Consider the following 16,188-nt stretch of genomic DNA (forward strand, 5'->3'; position numbering starts at 1 on the left):
ATCATGCCTCTATTCATGACTTTCGGCCATATGGGTTTAGTGATCTAGATGTACCTCACATGTTATGAATGAATCAAGGGATGTTATTTAATGATTCCATGAATGGTTATGTCTTTTATGATAAGTGATATGCTCTCTTATGTATGCTTATGATCCATGTATGTGCTATGTGCTCTATCATGCATGCTTTAGGATATGATAAAAATGATATGTTCATTATGCAAGCTTATGATTCATGCATGTGCTGTGTGCCCAAATATGCATGCTTTATGATATGCTAAGTGATATGTTCATAATGTATGCAATGATTCATGCATGTGCTGTGTGCCCAAAAAAATGCATGTTTTATGATATGTCAAGAAACATGATATGCATGTAAGAATAAGAACTACGATATGTATGACATGCTACTTTACTTTATGTATGGCTTGTACCAAGGGTGGGCTCCATAAGCGCCCCGGGGTCGATGGACTAAGAAACGGGCCTCGTTAGGGATGGGCTACTAAGTTCCCCTAGGTCGATGGACTAAGAAACGGGCCTAGTATGTATGCCTTGTAGGGTTCAAGACTTGCTACCTTGGACCTACATAGGACGCGCGCATTTATGTATGTGGTACAAGCCGGGGCCCCAATCATGTTGAGATTATGTTTAAGTATGTACTGTATAAGTTTTCAAAAGACATGTTGCATATGTTGCATGATATATGTTTAGGAATTTACCATGCTTATACTTTATGATTATGCCATGATACTTTATGTTGTGTTATGATATGCCATGATATGCTCTTGACATGATACATTTGTCTTTATGCCTTATGACTTGTGTTTTTAATATGCTTTACGGTTTTTGTGAGTAGGAAAGGAACTTACTGAGCCATGAGTGCTCACAGCTTACTTGTACCACAGATAAAGGCAAGAAATGGATGGACTAGGGGAGCAGCAGGAGGGGCTAGAAGGATGTGTGCGGTAGTGGACTGACTAAAAGAAATGACCTGCTTTTATTTAATAGGAGATTTACCATGTTGATGTTTTTACCTTATGACTCCATGACCTTAAGTATGTGTTTGGGTATTTAAGACTCAAAAATATGATAGGTATGCTATGTGGTTCTTTTATATCTATAGTGAATTTTTAAGTAAGAAAATGTTTTTTTTTTAAATTCTCTAAGTAAGACTTCCGCTGTGTTAAGTATGTATGTGTCGCAAGTAACCCCCGTCGCCTTAGCAGGAGGGGTGGGGCGTTACAAAAATTCCTTGGCAAAGGGCACTGATATAAAAGAATGGGTCACCCTAGTATCAAAAGTATCGTAGCTAAATGCTAAAAAATACTACTTGACCTGTTACGACCGTGGAGGCACTAGCAGCTTCCTCTTTAGTGAGGGAGAATACTCTGGTACTGGCTGGAACTGGTGGTGCTTCCTACTTTCCTTGACTGAGCTGAGGTCCGTCCAGAGTTACAGGCATGTAATGTAACTGAGGCTTGCTCCCGTATGGCGCTGCCTGTTGCTGAGGTGCTTTGAGCTTGTTAGGACATGCCTTAGCCAGGTGTCCTTCTTGACCACACGAATAACATCCAGTCATACCCAAAAGACAGGCTCCTGGATGTGGTCTCCCACATTTAGGGTAGGGAGAGAACTTGACCTGCTTGTCTACTAGACCTCCCTTTTGGCTGTCTCCTGTATTCCATCGTTTCCTTTTGTTATCCTTGCCCTTCCAGTTCTGCTTACTTGCTTGGGGTTTTTGACTCCCTGCTGTCTTGTCCTCTATCTTGACTGGCTTGAGTTGCATTTGTTGTGCCTTGATGCTGTTTAGATAGTGCTCAGCGACTAATGCCCTGCTGACCAGCTCTTCACCAGTCTGTGGCCGGTAAGTTCCACTACTCACATTAAGTGCTATTTCTGATCTCAGCATTCGGAGCATCAATCCGACTTGTTCCTTCTCTTCACTCACTAACTCTGGGCAGAGCCGAGCTAGCCTGTTGAATCTTTTGACTGCTTCTTCTACTGGCAGGTCACCTTGTCTGAATTCTATAAACTGCTCATAATGTTTATTGGTGATCCGTTGGCGGAAGAATTCTTCGTAAAACTCTATCTCAAAGTCAGCCCAGCTCATCTGGTTGGCTGCTCTCTTGCTCTTAACTCTCTCCCACCACATACGAGCATCTCCAGATAGGCAGAAGGAGGCACACTTGACTTTCTCGACTTCTGGCCAGTCAAGAAGGTCCATTGTGCTCTCCAATGTCTTGAACCAAGCCTAGGCATCCCAGGGCTCAGTCGTGCCTGAGAAACTTTTTGGCTTCAACTTCAGCCACTATATCAGGTATGCTTCTTGTCGTTTAGGTGTTGTGGCGCCTTCCAGGACAGCTGGTGGAACCTCAGCCACCACTGGGGTCTCCACATTGATAGTTGGGGGAGGGGGAGGAACTGGCTGCTGATTTGCCATCAGATTGGCGATTACTTGTTGCTGCTCTGCTACTTGTCTCTGGAGTTGAGCAACAACTTTAGAGAGATTAGGCTCAGTTGTTCTGGGCTCTTCGTTCTCCTGAGCTCGGTCCTCAGTACGAGCGGTACGGGGACACCCTCTTCTTTCCATCTAGTCATGTAGATAGAGAAAACTTGAAATCGTCCCTATACTCTCTAGACACACACACACACACACACACACACACACACACACACACACACACACACACACATATATATATATATATATATATATATATATATATATATATAAACATAGAAAGAAAACAAAAACAAGAACTTTTATCTTACTTAAACACATATAAGCAAATACTTCTAAGGATTTCTCTATACTGCAAATAATAAGGAAAGACATAATAAATAAAAATTAAGTAGTTTCTTACTTGAAGACAGCAAGGCTGATGCTGATGTGTGTGTGATGCTGGAGAATGAGGACTGATCTGATACCAACTTGTTACGACCACCCTCCTTACTACTACTCTCTAAGGATGGACGCTACTTACCTACTCATTCTACTTAACTGATATTGCTTACTCTAAAGATAGTAACACTTAACCCCCTTTACCTGATCCGGAAAATAAGAATAGAACATGTAACTTACAACAACTAATGCATGCAATTCAAGTGTAATGACTGTATCATATTAAAATTTCCAAGCAACCTTAGCTAACAATAAGGAAAATAGTTAACCCATCAATGAATCCCCTAGCAGCACGAAATAGAAAATCCGATTCCAAAATTTTCTTATTAACTTAAATAAGGAATTAATCTTATTAAATTCTTTAGCAAGGTCCCAAGGCTTTCATAGTCCAGACATCACACATCCATCCCACACCTCCTTGTCGCCTTCCTTCACTGTAGCTTTCCTTTTCCTTTATCTGCAGTAAGAGGAAATGCAACTATAAGCGGATGCTTAGTAAGCGCTATCTAACTCGCAAAACTTGGATATGCATGTGTACAAAAAGGAATGTAGAAACTGAATACTTTAAAAGAAAAGCTGCTCATGCTCATCTAATAGCAAAGGAACCGAAATCAAAGAAATCAATACTACAAAGCTAAAGGACTGGCTGGTCATACCTATCAAGCTAACAGAGGAATCAAAACAGGCTTAAATGCTAAACATGTAAGGCTGCTCATGCTTGCAAATAGCTGTAAGAAAGTCTAAACAACATGCTAGAATAAAAGAGCTAAACTTGCTGGTCTTTTTTTTAAAACCTATGTGAAACTTATTTCATTTATTCCCAAACTTATACTCTTATACTTCAAAATAATAATAATCTCTTGGGCCCAGACTTAGTACCATTGCACGCTCCCTAATAGTAACTGAGGTAGTGAGCCACCAGTCTTACTAGGGTAAAGACCTTGGTCTTACCAGGGCCAAGACCTCGGAATTGGTCACCTGGATTTATTTAACGACAACCTCGGAAGTCAGGTACTAGCCTTTTCAAATAAAATACATATTATCTTTAAATACTCCTAAAATGAAGTGCCTCGGCATTTCTTCAAACACTTGGTGTATGTTTGATCTCAAATTCTGGAATTTGGGATTAAATTAAATCCTTGGTCTTTTCTTCCTTATAACTACTCAAATATGTGATCTGTTCATGCTCAATAACTCAACACGAACTAAAAACAAGCAAACTAGGATGCTAAAGGAACATCTAAAACTGCATGCTGGAGCGTAGGTAAGGCTGTCCGTGCTAATTGAAAAGCAGAAAAGGTCTAAACGGCATGATTCAAATAAAGCTGTTCTTATTCATTGCAGTAACAGAGCAAACCAACATGGTATACTTAAAACACAGGCTATTCATGCTCCCTAAATCAGTAACAAAACTACAAACTGAAATACTAACATGCACAATCAAGAAGCAAGGAAACTCAACTAACGTGCTAAGGGTAAGGGGTTGTTCGTACCCCATAAATAGCAAAAGAAAATCTAAACTTGCTGGAATTAGACTTCTATTAATTGTCTGTTGAAAACTCAAACTAAAGAAGGAAACAAAGATCTGAAAACTACTCCTACTGCAGGCGAGAGCACTTACCTATGTGTTCTTGAACTTACAGCCGAGAAGAGAAACTTCTAGGGTTTCAGAGGGCTTGAAATCTCGGCCTCTTTTTCGTGCCTACGGGTTCTTCACGACGAGAGGGTCTCGAATCTGTGAAGAGCTCACGGAATTACCCCTTGGCCGGTCGCCGGAGACGAAGCCCTAGCTTCGGCTTCGTTTTCGCCCGAGCAGCGCCATCGCACGCGAGAGAGGAGAGGATGAGAGGGTGTTGGTCATGAGGAAATAACCCGATTCCTTTTTTACCAATGGGTATTCTCGGTTTCAGTTATTACTTAAATTTATTTCGCCATCACTTTTATCATGAAACACCTACTTGAGCGCTTGGCTATCGTGCTTTGCTTAAGTCTTAGATCGGGTCGGAGGTCGCGGCTTCGAACCTCGGCTGAACCTCTTTATTTTTTGTAACTTCTTTCTTTTGGTAAAAATACCAAATGAACTACATAACAACCATCTTGGTTGTAACCAAGTTAATTCCGGGTCTTCTCTATTTCTTTTTTGCTTAATTGTTTTATTTTAGTGTTGCTATTTTTGAGTTGAAAGTTTGAGGAGGGTATAATTTTTATTTGCAGGCAATTCACCCCCCTCGTCGGCCTCTGTTGCACCTACAATTGGTATCAGAGCCAGACCGCCTCAGAAGGACTAACGGTCGACTGAAGCACAACGATCGAGACGATCGCCAGAGCAAATATTCATCCTCCAAAGTTCGACGGAGATTTCGCCACATGGAAGCGAAAAATGGAGGTATTTTTTAAAACTGAATTTGATATACTTTTAATAATGAAATATGGATATGCAGCACCGAAAGATAAAGAAGAAAACACGTGGAGCAAGACGGAGCAAGCCGATTTTGTCGCCAACAGATAGGCTGAGTTCCACCTGCTCAGCATTCTGCCACCTCAGGAGGTAAATCAGATCGGAAGCTACGACTCCGCGAAAGATCTCTGGGAAAAATTCATGGAGCTTCACGAAGGTACCTCCGAAGCGAAGCTAGCGAGACGCGACATCCTCCGGACCCAGTTGACGAACCTCCGGATGAACCAAGGCGAGAAGGTAGTGCAACTCCAAGTGAGGATTAAAGAGCTGATCACGTGTAACGACCACCCTTCTTACTACTACTACACTCTAAGGGTGACCGTTACTTAACTACTAGCTCTACTTAACCGGTATGATCGAAATCACGAGGAGTCTCTACCGAAAAATTTCGACAAAGTCTCCCCTGTACCGGTGACCTTAAACTGAGATACAAACATAATATACATCATCCACAGGTGGATGAAACATATATCAAACACATAAAAGAAATAACATCACCACACAGTTTAATAAAATCAAATCATGCAAGTAATGAATAGCGGAAACAAAATAAAATACAGCTTCTTACTCCAACACTTTCTTATCAACCTATATACAGAATTAATCTAACAAATTCTTAAACTAAGTCCCAAGACTTCCATAGTCCTGGCATCACACACCATCCGCGCCACCTTGTCGACTTCCTTTGCTAAATCTTTTCCTTTCCTTTATCTGCAGTAAGAGGAAATGCAAACTATAAGCGAATGCTTAGTAAGCGCTATCTAACTCACAAAATCTCGATATGCATGCGAATAAACTGAAAACTAAAACTGAATGCTCAAAAGGAAAACTACTCATGCTCATCTACTAGTAAAAGAAACAAACATACTGAAATGCTAAACATGTAAAGCTACTCATGCTCTTCTAATAGGAAAGAACAGTAAGCTAATCTAAATAACATGCTAGCATAAAAGAAAACTAAACTTGCTGATTTTAAAACAAAGTGAAACTTAATTCATTTGTTCTAAACTTATTCTTTTATCTCACTTGTTTAAAACTTATCCTTTAATACTTTTATACTTATGTGAAACTTATTTTACTTGTTCAAAAACTTATACTTATAATACTTCAAAATAATAATCAACTTTCTTCTTGGGCCCGGCAACTGTACTTACTATGCACGCATCCCTAACTAGACTCGAGATAGCTGGTCCCGAATCTAGTAGAGTTTACTAGGTTATTTAAACCTAGGGACGACTATGGGAGCCCAGCCCAAGGACAACTGAGAGTCCTGCATATTAGGTTATCTAAACCTAGGGACGACTATGGGAGCCCAACCCAAGGACAACTGAGAGTCCAGTACAGTGCCACTGATAAAAGTAAAATACTTGTTATCTTTTAATACTTATAATATATAATGTCTCGGCATTTTAATAAGCAACTTGTGTGCCTAAAATCCCTAAAGTCTCGATTTTGGGATCTACTTAAGGCCTTGGCCTTTTTCTTTATTTTCTTTATCTTCCTTATACTTTTCTTAAATTCAAAATACTGTTAGGGTATTTTTTTTCCATATGCATCTATAAGTGAAATCAACTAGGTAACACACAATCATGCATATTTAAGGGAAATCTAAAGCCTTGTTCTATAATGCTATCCATAAACTATCTATTAGCAAATCTGCACTACTAAATAAACTAAATACTTAAAGCAAATCTACACTACAATGCTTAACAAAATTCTGTACTACAATGCTTAACAGAAATATAGGAAGTAAATGCAAACTAAAAATCTGCTCATGCTAAGAATAAACTGAAATGCTTTTTAAGAAACATGACTGTTCATGTTTGGTTTTAACAGAAAAATCTGCAGCTGAAGACACTGGATCCGAGACTAAGATTGCAGTTGACTCAATAAAAGCCAAAATCACTCTCAAACCTCAAACAATCTACACTATCCTGAAACTTCAGAACCCACGAGGAACATGGAATCACCTTGGAGACACACTAAAATCTACCAAAATCAATTTCTCAAGAGCCACACAAGTCTGCTGCTTTCCAGTGAACAAACCACCACAAATTGAATCCAGCGTTACATAAATAATAAATAAACAAAGCCATCAACATTCTGTCTATAGCTTCCATGAACATTAGAAGGATTCAAAACATCAACCATCCAACAAAAACATCAAGATCTTGATCACGGAATTCAACGATCATGTGACAAACCGATAAAGACAAATATATTGACCTGAACTCGAGCAATTCCGCAACCACACAACAAAGCTTCATAACCAATCCGATAACAAGAACATCGACAGAAACTACATAAAATTCCCAAATCCAGACATCACAGAACTTAACATAGTAATTGAAATCTTTAAACATAATCATTCCTCAAGCTCAGTACCACAGCATATTGACCAAAATTGTGGCATTGTACAGACCTTGCAACTAGTCAAGGACTTGCTACTGAAAACCTAACCAAACATAGCCGTTCCAAGCTAAAGCCTACTGAAGCTTTAAAAACTATATGAAACTTATTCAAAGCTTGTATGCTACACACTAATTTGGTACATAACCCAAATTAAACGAAACTTAAGTGAATCTACCTATTACTGGTTAAGGATACAAACGGATCTGTGCACAACATATTTATTACACCATCACAAAGCTGCAAAATTCAAAACACATAAGCTATTCTAAATTATTCTCTAACCTCCTTATTCTATGCTTACACTATCTAGCATCATTACTAGATATGAAAAATGAAATCCCAAGGCCCTAGCAATAACACTTGTATCTAATTTCTGCATACATGAATCATATCAATTAAAACTAAATTAATACATTCAAGAATGAAATTCCAGTACTGTCGATTGAACCAAAATTTACAACACACTCAACTAAAATTTCAATTGTTGTTCACGCCTACTACAACGCAAGGAAACTAGAAGCTAAATGAGAAATCCAACCATTTGCCTGGAATAAAAAGGCAGTTCGGGTTTTGTACAGCAGCAAAGAAAACGAAAGGGAAATAAAAGCATCAAATCCGAATTCTGCTGCAACCTCAAGCTAAACAAGCAAACAAACAAACCCTATCTCAACTTCCTACAAGAACTCACGCTAGCAACATGGCAGCAAGTTCACAACATGCTTCAAAAATCAAAAGACACAAGGAAACATCACTCGAATCCGGAACCACTCTTACCGCAGGTGAGTAAGCGACTTACCTTGATTCTTCTTGGACTTACAGCCGACGGGAAGCTTCTAGGGTTCGAAGAAGCTTCAATTCTCGGCGGGTTCTTTGTATTTCCGAGCTCCCCTCATCGAGGTGGTCACGCACGGGTGAAGACCGACCGGAAAAACCCCTTCGCCGGCGCCGGAGACTAAGCCCTAGGTCCCCTGCTGAGTTTTCGCCCGAGAGGGAGTCGCGCCGACGCCGCGTGAAGAGAGGAGGGAAATTAGGGCTCGGGAAAACTTTCCCCTCTTTTTGTAACTAGGATTTTTATTATCAACTATTGCTTAAGAATATTTTGCACCTTAACTTTTCACGAAATACTGGCGGAACAGTTGGTTGGCTGCGTTTCCACCGAACCCCTGGTCGCGGGTTCAAATCCTCAGCCGAGCCTTTTTATTCCCCTTTTATTTTAAATTTTCCTAACTACTGCTTAAATGTAATTCATCCTCTATTTGATCAGTAATCACCGCTGGCCGACTTGGTTAGCCGGGTTTTGACCGAGTCAGAGGTTGCTGGTTCGAACCTCGGCTTGGACATTTTTTTGTCGAAACATCTTTCGTTTAGTAAAAATACCAAACGACCTCCAAAAATTGCATAAAAATACTTTAAAAATTTCTAAAAATCCCTAGAATATTTCTATGACATTTTTAAATATTTTTAAATTAATTTTAGGGCTATAATTAAGGAAATTTGGGGCGTTACAATTCTCCCTACTTTATAAAAAGTTCGTCCTCGAACTTAGAATAATTCTGGATATCTCTGTGTCATACTGTCCTCATGCTCCTAAGTAACGTCCTTGTGCTTCTTGTTCTAAATGACTTTTACTAATGGTACTTCTTCGTTTCTTAGTCTCTTAACTTTCCTATCCACTATCACCCATAACTTCTCTGTCCTTTTTGTTCTCTTGTACTCGGTCCTCAGTACAAGCGGTACGGGGATGTAAAATACGGTACCCAAATAATAGTTAAATGATAAGGTTATTTGACAAATAATCTTATTGGATTTTTCAAGAATTTTTAGGAATTTTCTGGGAATTTTTCGGAGCTCGTTGGACTTATTTTAAGGCGATCAATTATTGGGTCTAGAGAAAGCCTGTTTGGACTATCCCTTTTGTGGGAGTTGATTGAGGAATTGCTTATGGTTTAATTAACTAAACCTAAGTTAGTTTTATATAAAAACCTAATTCCCTTATTCTTAATCCCGAGCCCCTCTCTCTCACGCTCTCCACCTCACCGCCGCCTCTCCCTCGCCCAGCTACCCTTCATCGCCGACGACCACCCCCAGCCCCGATTCACTCCACCGCCGCACACCTCCTCCTATCCTCTATCTTGTGCCCTCTCCGCCAAACGTCGACGGCCAAAGCTGTGCCGATTGCTGCGAGCCGCATCGCTAGCACCGCCCCTCTCTTGATCCAGAGACCATTGTCGCGCCGAACTACACCGATTGGCCATCGTCGAGCCATCTCCGTGCCCTAGTTGCCACCCCTCCGTCTGATCCAGCACCTCTTCTTCGTTGAATCCTGGACTAGGGAGGTATACTGTCTTCTACTCTTCACTGGATGTCGGTGCTTTTTCCTCACCAGCATAGATTGATTTTCGAAGATTGGATCTCGCTACCATTTCGGAGCTTATCGCCAGCATAGCTCTACATTTCTCCATCGCCAATGTGGATCTGCTGCTGCCGTCGCTAAGGTTCTTCTCAGACCTGTGATAGCATTGGTTGGAGAATTGGTCGAGCCTGTTTCCAAATTTCACCGCTGGCCCTTCTTCCTTCAACCGGCTGAGTTTGTGCCCTAGTTTCCTTCCTGAGCTGATGCCGAGTGTCCTTCCTGATCTAGCCACAGTCGAGCTTACCTTTGGCCATGCTCTAGCTTTAGGTTCATCACCTTTCATTTGGTTGGCTCGCTATCACAGCATACAGATTATGTCCGAGGGAGATCTGTGGATCATCAACTGATACATTGTGCTCGGGTGAGTTTTTATTTTGGAATCTGTTGTATGCTTAACTAATGGGTAATTAGTAGGTTTATGGGTGGATTGTTGAACGGGAGTAATTTAATTCGATTGATTCTGAATAACTTGGAAGATCTATTTTCTATGATAGATAGTAGTATTGGTTTGATGAGGTTGTTGGAATTCAGTTGGGATGTGTTGATTTACTAGCATTGGATTTGTTAGATGAAACGAAATTGTGATTAGTTGAATCATTAAATTGAGGATGAGATTAATCAGGTGGATGCATGATCATTATTAGTATATTATGGATTGGTTGTTTATTGATGATTGATGATAGGATTGGAATTTTAAATGAAATAATGGATTCATGATAATTAAGAAGTGGAGAAGCTCAAGGATTATGTTCGATTAGTGTTTCCCTAATTAGATTAGGGATTCTGTTTAGTTATTTAGTTTCTACATAATTGGTTACATTATACATATTGTGATCGCAGGACTTTATTCGAGGCGAGCGTCTCGACGTGGGATTGATTTATTTTATCATGATCGACAGATTAAAGGCGGGTACTTCTTGCTTTATCTCTTTATCACATTGATCTTAGTGCATGAGCTATATGTTTAGTTGGCTACTATGTTTATCTTGACTCCACTCTTATTTTTCCTGCGCTTGATACTTCCACTCAATCTTTGAGCTACTCGTTTCTGTATCTATACAGTCTCTCGTTGCTATTCATGATATTTAGCAGATACGATAGTACTAGGTATTGGATACCAGATACCAGACATTAGATAGTAGGTATTGGATATATGGACACCTGATACCATGTTTACCTGCTTTGTTTTCTGTTTATTTACACACCTTGCTAAGCATGTTGATGTAGCATATTTTTATATATATACGATGATCTGATTTTCGATCATGTCATCGCACGGCCGCGACTTTGGCTCCCATGGTCGAGACGGCCGTTGGCGAGCCGCACGCCTACGGGTAGTGGTAGCGTCGTCTGTCGTGTCACACTCGGCCACTCGTGGGTAGTGGCGGTCGGGTTCTGTGAGGACCCGTCAGACGTAGCTATTCATTCTACGCACTGTCCATCCGGCCACCGAGAGTAGCGACCCTTTAGCGGTTTGTCATCGATCCGGCCTCGACCACAGGTCGTGGTGCGAGAGGTGGGCGGGGTGACCATCCGTCATATTGTTATTATATCTCGGTTGTTTACTTATCTTTGTTGTTGCTTATCTACGTTGCTAGATTATATTGTTTATTTATCTTTGTTATGCTTACATAGGTCGAGATTTATACCGTGATATGTGTTTGACGCCTACTTCATTTACATGTATATACCTCACGATACCGTGAAGTTATGAGCATAGCATGACTTTGCTACACTTTACCTTCTACCACTAGCCTAGGATATGGTTTGGTATGGACACTTATTACGATATCACCGTAGTATCTCGCTATTTCTTTACGAGATACCTTTGTTTCTAGTTTGTTTCTTATACTCACGACTATCTCGCTCATTATCCAACGAGTCTTTATACTCACCACCCCGTATATTGGTAATTTCACCAGGTAGCAGGTAAAGGATTTATGGAGTCGCCTGGAGATCCTGTCCGCCAGTTCCACGTCACATTCGAGGACGACCTTACGATTTCGGTATTTCTTACGTTATTTGTATTTTGGGTTTTTGTACTTGTTTATGTATTTGTATTCTCTTGTATTTGGTTTGATATTATTGTGTCAAGCCGAGCCGGCTCGCAGTTAGTTACTTTATGTTTTGTGATCGTTGTTTGTGATTTCCGCTGTGTTGATTTAGTACAGCCGTGTGGGCTGATTTATATATTTATATGACTGCGTGGTTGTGTTTATTTCTGTTCCAGCCGAGTGGGCTGCTTATATAACTGCGTGGTTGTGTAGATATATTCCAGCCGTATGTGGCTGATGTATTTTGTATGTATGTTTGCCTCAGATTGTCACCGGTACAGGGGAGATGCTGTCGAAATTTTTCGGTAAGGACTCCTCTGGGGGCGTGACAGGGGACGTCCTCTTATTGACATCTAGTTATGCAGGGAAAAAAAACTTAAAATCGTCCCTACGCTTTCTAGACATATATACATATGTAAACAAAAGAAAACAAGAACGTTCATCTTACTTAAGCATATCTAAGCAAATACTCTATACTGCAAATAATAAGGAAAAGCATAAAAGAAAACTTAAATACTTTCTTACTTGAAGACGGCAAGGATGGTGCTGATGTGTGATGCTGGAGAATGAGAACTGCTCTGATACCAACTGTAACGACCACCCTTCTTACTACTACTACACTCTAAGGGTGACCGTTACTTAACTACTAACTGTACTTAACCGGTATAATCGAAATCACGAGGAGTCTCTACTGAAAAATTTCGACAGAGTCTCCCCTGTACCGGTGACCTTAAACTGAGATACAAACATAATATACATCAGCCACAGGTGGCTGGAACATATATCAAACACACAAAAGAAATAACATCACCACGCAGTTTAATAAAATCAAATCATGCAAGTAATGTGTAACGACCTAATTTTCCTCATTAGGAGTCCTAAAAGTGCTTTAAAAATCTAGAAATGCTTTAGAAAAATTCTAGAGATTTTTAGAAATTTTTAGAGTATTTTTATGGAATTTTTGGAGGTCGTTTGGTATTTTTACCAAAAGAAAGAAGTTGTGACCAAAAATGTCCAAACCGAGGCTCGAACCGGCAACCCCTGACCCGAGCAAAACCCGGCTAACCAACTGGGATAGCAGTTGTTACTTGAACAAATAAAGGAAGAGATTTATTTAAGTAATAGAAATTAATAACAAAGAAATAAATTGGAGAAAAACGGGTGCGACTGAGAATCGAAGGCCAGACCCGCGGTTTCGAGCAAAACCCAACGGACCAACTGTTCCGCGATTATTTCGTGAACAGATAAGAACCTGTAATATAGTTAAGTTATAAAAGGGAGATAAGTTATGAGAGGAAGGGGAGGTATTATTTTCCCGTGCCCTAAACTTCTCCTCCCCTCTTTCTCACGCGGCGTCGACCTCTTCTCGGCAAAAACGTAGCAGCAGCTAGGGTATGCTTCCGGCGGTCGACGAGGGGATTCTCCGGAGGTTCTTCATCAGTACCAGGTTTCCTCGTCGAGGCGGAGCCGTGAGCACAAGAAGAGACCGAGAGCTCGACTTCTTCGGAAACCCTAGAAGCCTCCTTCTCGGTTGTAAGTCCAAGAAATCCAAGGTAAGTTGCTACTCACCTGCAGTAGGATAGTTCCGGATTCGTATTCCTTCTTGTTTTTGAATTTTCTGTGAAGATTGGGAATTCATGTTTGTTGCCGTGAGGTTGTTTTTGTGCCATGTAGTTGCTATTTGGGCTCCTTTTTGCTTAGTTGCCGTGTAAGTCATTGATAAAGGATTCTGCTGTGAACGAATTTCCTTTGCATTTCGGTTGTAACATGCCTAAGGATTTCTGCATTTCTGTGGATTCTGATGGGTTAGGGTTTGCTGCCATGTTGTTCTTTTTTTGGTTAGGGATCTGTTTTATTGAAGTTTAGTAGCATGCGTTCTTGGTTTCCCTCCTTTTAAGTTCTGTAGTAGTAAGTATTAGTATCCTGTTGCTAGATATGGGATTTGATTTTGAAACGAAACAAGCTTTATATAGGTTCTAAGTTTCCCACAGGTTTAGTTTGGGTTGCGTTAGGAAAGGGGCACCAACAGTCCCATTTCCCTGTGGTGTTTGCGGTAGATGAGGAATAGCTCCAATTGTAGTAGAGAACAACCTTCTTCTTTGTGCATTTCTGCAGACAAGAACAGCTCCATTTGGAGCTTAGAACAGCCCCCTTTGGAGCTTATTCCAGTCCAAGTTTTTCATTGTGTTCACTGCAGAAATGTACAGCTCTATTAGAGCATAGGACAACCTTTCTTTTTGATAATTCAGCAAGTTTAACTTTTAAAGTTTCAAATCAGCAAGTTGATTTCTTAAGGTTCAATTCAGCAAAATTGATTCCTTTTGTTACAAATTCAGTAGGTTAGTTAATCTAGTCTTGTTCCAACAAGTTTACATAGATTTTAAGCTTTAGCAGGTTTTAGTTTTGGTTGTGCTATGTTTTTGACATGAACAACCTAGTCTTAAGAGAATTCGGCAGATTTTTCTAAGCTAGTATGCAGATTTTAGATAAGCTTAGTATTCAGATTTTAGATAAGCTTAATATGCAGATTTTAGTTAAGCTTAATATGCAGATTTCTGTTTAAACTTGTATGCAGATTTTGTTTAAGCATTGCAGTGTTAGAATTTGTTTAAACATTTCAAGTTTTGTAAGAAGCATTCTTTTATAAGAAAAGTATAAGAAAGATAAAGAAAAGAAAGAAAAGGCCGAGGCCTTAAGTAGATCCCAAAAGTCAAGACTTTAGGGATTTTGGCACACAAGGTGCCTATTAAAATGCTAAGGCATTAAAAGAAGAAGTAATAAAGATTATAAGTATTTTACTTTTAAGAAGAGGCTAGTACCCCACTTCCGAGGTTGTCGTTAAACAAATCCAGGTGTCCAATTTCGAGGTCTTGGCCCTGGTAGACCGAGGTATGCTCTTTTAGGATTGGTGGCTTGCTACCCCAACCTATTAGGGAACGCGCATAAGATGGTACTATGCCTGGGTCCAAGAAGAAGTTGATTATTATTTTAAAGTATTATAAGTATAAGTTTTTGAACAAGTAAAACGAGTTTTACATAAACATAAAGTATTAAAGATTAAGTTAAAACAAATGAAATAAGTTTCATATGGTTCTAAAAATCAGTAAGTTTAGTTCCTTATTCTACCATGTTTGTCTAATAGATGAGTAGTTTTCATGTTTACCTATTAGATGAGCAACATGATTAACTATTAGAATTACATGAGTAGATTCCTTACCTTTTCTTTGCTATTAGTTTGACATGAGAAGTTATGTTTATGCTTTATTTCTTTTTAGAGCATATAGTTTCTAGTTCTTTTCGTATACATGCACATTCGTAATTTTGTGAGTTAGATAGCGTTTACTAAGCAAATTTTGCTTATAGACTACACTTCCTCTTACTGCAGATAAAAGAAAAGAAAAGATTTAGAAAGGTGACGCGGATGGTGTGTGATGCCAGGACTATGGAAGCCTTGGGACTTAGTTTAAGATCTTATTAAGATTGTCATTTATTAAGAATGTATTAGATGAGTCATTTAGTCTTCCGCTGTTAGTTAATTGTATGTTTTTATTTCTCTGAGATTTTTAGGATATTACTATCAACATGTGTGATGTTAGTGTCTGTGGCTGTGTATATTATGTTATGTATGTCAGATTATGGTCACCGGTACAGGGAGACTATGCCAAAATTTTTCGGTAGGGTTTCCATGTGATTTTAATCATACCGGTTAAGTAGAGTTAGTAGTTAAGTAACGGCCATCCTTCGAGAGTAGTAGTAGTAAGAAGGGTGGTTGTTACAGTTGGTATCAGAGCAGTTCCCATTCTCCAGCATCACACATCAGCACCATCCTTGCCGTCTTCAAGTAAGAAAATATTTAATTTTCTTTTATGCTTTCTTTATTATTTGCAGTATAGAGTATCTACTTATATGTGCTTAGGAAAGAAGAAAATTCATGTTTTAATTTTCTATG

Source organism: Zingiber officinale, chromosome 1A (genome assembly GCF_018446385.1).
Source record: "Zingiber officinale cultivar Zhangliang chromosome 1A, Zo_v1.1, whole genome shotgun sequence".
NCBI lineage: Eukaryota > Viridiplantae > Streptophyta > Magnoliopsida > Zingiberales > Zingiberaceae > Zingiber > Zingiber officinale.